The 5287-nt window shown below is 36.3% G+C and overlaps 1 long non-coding RNA gene across 1 annotated transcript; it reads left to right on the top strand.

The window, feature by feature from the left end:
• Positions 1-1487: 1487 nt before the first annotated feature.
• Positions 1488-3431, top strand: LOC117121424. Its single transcript, XR_004447546.1, has 3 exons — positions 1488-1618; positions 2406-2522; positions 3054-3431. It is a non-coding gene; the product is annotated as an uncharacterized LOC117121424 (long non-coding RNA).
• The last annotated feature ends 1856 nt before the right edge of the window (positions 3432-5287 follow it).

The following is a 5287-nucleotide window of genomic DNA, read 5'->3' as shown; positions in this document are numbered from 1 at the left end:
TCGAACAGGAACAAGAGCAGGACGATCGGACACCTGCGATCGGCGTTGCTCGAGAGCAGGTGGCACGACCGACCGTACGCAGCGTACGTGATCACCGGCGCCGGCTTCGACGAGTCCGCCGAACGCGACTGGTTCCGACTCATCGGACCCGAGTCCGCGATTCCCTGGTGCACGGAGTTCGAGAGTCTGCTTCCCGAATGGAGTCTGTATTCGGAGTCGGACATACTGTTCGGCGTGGTGCACGACCTGCTCAAGTTTGGCGGCAACGTGCTTTCGTCCAACATCCTCATGGAGACGTGCGACAGCGACTGCATAGTCACGCTGACCGCAATGCAATCGGACGCCCTCCTGGTTCGCAAGCGAAACGAGAGTTTGCCTCAACACCCTGATCGCGACCGCCTTCCTGGGTTCCGATTTTCACGGACACGTCGCCGGCGTCGGACAGAAGACGCAGGAGGATATATTCGCCAAAGGTTACGTGTTCCCTTTCGTCGACCTCGACGAAGTCGACGACATCCAACCCGTCGACCTGACGCGCGACTCGGACGAAGATGCCGTCGCCGAGTGGCACGCCGATCTCTCGAGTCGTCCGAACATATTCTGTTTCAGGTACGGAGATTCTCTTGTTCCGTTCAGATACGCCGAGGATAAATTGAAAAGTTACTCCCAAGACCTGATCTCGATGGCTTCCAAGTCCTGGCGTCTGAGGGTTGCGCGGGGTCTCGCCAACGTCGCCGCTCTGGATCGATGTCTGCGACAGACGTTCTTCTTTCTGGAGTACATGACCATCACGTGGTCCAACAATCAACGAAATATCAACTTCACTGAATAAGGATTGTAACAATAAATTGGTTGGCCCAACTGGGTCTCCGTCGTCTAAATCTGTCCCATCAGGTTTCGTGATTTTTACTTTAACACGTAGCATAGTTTGAGACAAATCTACGTATTCCTCACTAGAGCCCTGTACATTGAATTGTAACGGACCAGAATCAGAAATCGAGGTAAATGGGTGGTAGGCCACCCAATGCCCTTTTGTAATACTAGTTTGAGTCGGTGGAACGGAAAACAAATCCAATTCCGATTTGAGGCATTCGCATGAGTTTTTGTGTACGTAAGACATGGTGAATATTTTTATTATTCGAAAATATCGGAGGTTCTTCTCGCTCTCTTAGCTCTCCTTCGACTGGTGTTTTTATGATTATGTTTTCTCTTTTTATTTAATCTTCCTCGACCCGTCTGAGAAACAATCCGTTTACCGGCCTGTACTATACGTTCTTTGGTCGCTTGTTTAACATTTCTCCCGCTTATTACATCACCCGCTATTTCTGCACCTGTGCGTAAAGCTTGCTTTCCCAATGCCTTCACGGCGGTTTCAATATAGACAATAAGTAGTGAGCCCTCTGTTGGTCACTATTATACATTTTAGATATTCTCATAGTTAAGGGCGCTAACGCGGAAGCGATATTTTCATTATTCTCCATATATGAGTTTTTAAATGACCAACCAACAGCTTTAAAGTTAAAAAAAATAATTAATATTCATGATATTATCGAAGAAGACATGCAAAGCAGTTCCGTAGTATAACATAGGTACGATGTCATGGCTCCTGATTTTACGTGTGAGTATTTGAATTTATTCCATATTTTTCACCCAAAACTTAAGAAAATCTGGCATGTAAAGTTTACATGGCTATAAATAATTTTTGCAAATTTTTGAAACATTGCAACTTGCTCCATGTTATTACTATTTGACTTCTGCATTATCCTCTAAAAAATCTCTCTGACAACTGTTTCGGTAAAAATTTTATTTTAAGTTTAAAAATGACCGTGTTTGGCCTTTAAAATACACGTGTTTAGCCTAGGCAGGCCTAGAATGTCTACCTTTTAGACGTTTATGGCGTAATAAATAACACAGACAAGATAACTAATATGTTTTAAAAATATAATTCAAATGTTTCTAGTAGTCTTCCATAGGCAAAACTAGGTCTAGGCTCCCTAAAATTAGCCTACGCTACGGGCCTGGGCTTAGGTGAAAGTAAACAATGTTTGGCCCGGAGGGTATTTAAATTTTAAGTATACGCTGTATGCTCTCACGTGAAATAGGCCTACGCTAGGCATAGTCTATTCGCTATAGACATATTTTTAGGATTATTCAGACCCCAAGTTTTATAAAAACATTTATCTTGAAATTTTAAAATGTCCAAAAATATTTGATTTATTATTATTATTATTATTATTATTATTATTATTATTATTATTATTATTATTATTATTATTATTATACTTTGAAATTTCATTTTTAGTATCTGAAGTTTGGTGGTATTATTAATGTCTGATGTTCTGTCATAATTTCTTAATGAAAATAAAAATGGCAATAATAACTTTTTATTTTTAATTTTAAACAAGATACAAGTGAGCTGACAAAATACATCATGGAGATAATCAATTTGAACATAAAGGAAAGAGCAGCTGAATGGTGTTCATGGAGAGCAGCAGAAAAATGGTACTAAGACAGATATTAAGGTATTTTAAATAATAAGAATTATTCTACTTTTGTACAATGTTTTTTTTTTTTTTTAATTATGTATCATCACAATAATGCTTTATAAATCACATCGCATGTTCTTAAATACAGTATATCAAATGCTGTATTTTCATTGATATCCGTTTTGGTTATATTGTTGGAAGACCTTTACTAGTAGCAAGCGCCAGTCTTCCTAAGCATTAACTTGGTTGTCCATTTTTAAATGCTGCCCCCTTTTTTCAATGTATGGTGTTTATTTTTTTTATTTTTATGTTTTGGAATGTTACTGTACTTGTATTCCCAAACTATTATGAAATAATAATAATAATAATAATAATAATAATAATAATAATAATAATAATTTATGACCATTACAACAACAACAAAAAAAATGTTGCTGAGACTGAAACCAAGGGAAAAGTGAGCGCACAATATAATTAACACTTAAAATATTTTACTTTCCATTGCCTAGAATGAATTATATTGTTATGTATTGCCTAATTAAAATATATTTATATTTATCTTTTCAGCTTCTTTAATTGTTACGACGTAAAATGAAAATCAGGTACTATGGTGAGATATGTTTACATCTATCCGGTTTTAATCGATATGCAAGCTACATGGAAACAGATGGACTCGTCATTTTGTCTCTGTATCCCTGCTGTTACATACAATTTTGTTTAGTATTCTTGTTTGCATTTTTGAAGAGACCTGGGACTTTCAGATAATGGGAAATTTATATTTTCTCTGAATCAACTTACTATTGAGAACAGATTGTTTAAAACCCCATACCCTTTTAATGAAAATAAATATACACACTAATTACTGCACATAATTAACACAAAGCGCAATAACATATTTTGTTGTGCAGTACTATAATATAGTGTGAGTATATTGAATATATTTGTACAAAAATAACTGTCAGTATTAACCTGATTGCATACCTTTAATTTGGATTCCTGATGATGACATAATTAATATCAAAGTATTGAATCCCTAAACTTTGAGTATGTATTATTCTATCTGTATCTGAGATTAATCAGTGGACCTTTCGGTTTAATTTGTATTTTTGTATTTTTTAAAGGTTTATTTTGTTCATTAAAAATATAACATGTAGAACATAATGTTTTTGTCTATTTGTAAACTAAGGTGTAAGAAGAATGATGATTGTCAATGATACTGGCTATTTTCACAGATGAATATTGGATCATTGTTTACATTTATGTATATTTTAAATTGTCTTTATTTTAGAGCCATCCTAATTATTGCCATCAAAATATAAAACGTTATTCAATGCAAGCCTGTATTTATCATATATTAGCTGAATAAAAATAATATATATATATATATATTATACAATTATACTTTTAACATTTAACAACATTAATGCAGCAAAGCCTATCCAAAACCCCAATAAAATCTAGGTCTCAATCTAGGCCTAGCGCATGTATAAACAACGCGTAAAATTGCGCGTATGAGCCCGTGGAGTTGTCAAGAACGCCTAGTACAGCCAAAATATTTGCTGTTTTCAATCGAAAATTTTTTTAAATTGGAAGAAGTTGTCAGGCCAATATTTCACAGAATACAAGAACAAATACTGATTGTTCATTGGCGACCAACGCTAACATCCAGAAAAGTTGCACAATTTTGTAAAACGACGATAATTACGACCATGTTTAGCGATATTAACATTTACGGAGTTAGGGCGTCGTTTGTTTTTACTGTAGACCGGCCTTACTTTTCTTGTTAAAATTCATGATTTTTATATAAATTCATGCATTGCAAAAATTTTGTTTAGTAGCTGATATAATAATTAGACAAACAGAACATGAATGGGGGGATAGTATAAGAGACAGATTCTACTATGTACCAAAAAATGCAGTTCCGCTAGGCTCGCACGATCCCAATCGCGACATGAGTGTGTTCGTTCGAGGCTTGCGGTGCGTAAATATATGAAAGGCGCGTTGAAAACACTTATTGTCCCAATATAGTGCGTATGAAACCGCCGTGCCTTGGCCCCTTTCTTCAAAAAAGGCACAGCTTGTTTGAATAGACCCGATAACATTCCCCCAAGACCGTTTCCTCTTTGGTCCATAGTACCTTGAAAAACAGGTATCGTAGAGTCCCCTACCTGCCCAATGTAATAATCTTCGTAAGCGTTGACCATTATACCAAATAAGACGATCTACTCTGACAAAAATGTAGTTTCACTAAAACCTTTTCACGTTGAAATGATACTTTCTCACCAGTATCGCTCCTTATATCTATCATTATAGTATCGATATCTTTTTTAACTACGTGCTTGTATTTTTTTTTTTTTTAAATAAATTTATTTGGATCCAAATATAATTTGTATGAAATTTTTCATTAGTGTAACAAGATGTGTATAAGAGACAGGACTGGGGATGTTATTCATCACCAGTCTACTTGAAAAAGCGAACGGATCGTTCGCGAAACGTTCATCACCAGTCTACTTGAAAAAGCGAACGGATCGTTCGCGAAACGTAGTGTGAGTACTATTGGTTTTTATTTTGCTGGATCAACACTAATGAAAAATTTCATACAAAATACGTGCTTGTAGTGAGGCATTACGTATTCATGAGAAGCTTCTTTTTTCATATGACTTTCCTTGGTTTGTAAAATTCTCAACAGAGGTGCGCTAGCATCACCTACTCGCTGATATTCCATAATGTCGGTATACACGTACAAAGAGGGCACTTGATAATGAAGGTTTATAGGTCTTTTACCTATAATTTCTGATAGT

Source organism: Anneissia japonica, unplaced genomic scaffold (assembly GCF_011630105.1).
Source record: "Anneissia japonica isolate Jap-2015-1 unplaced genomic scaffold, ASM1163010v1 scaffold1790_len102763_cov161, whole genome shotgun sequence".
Lineage (NCBI taxonomy): Eukaryota > Metazoa > Echinodermata > Crinoidea > Comatulida > Comatulidae > Anneissia > Anneissia japonica.
This window is presented reverse-complemented; position numbering and strand designations above follow the sequence as displayed.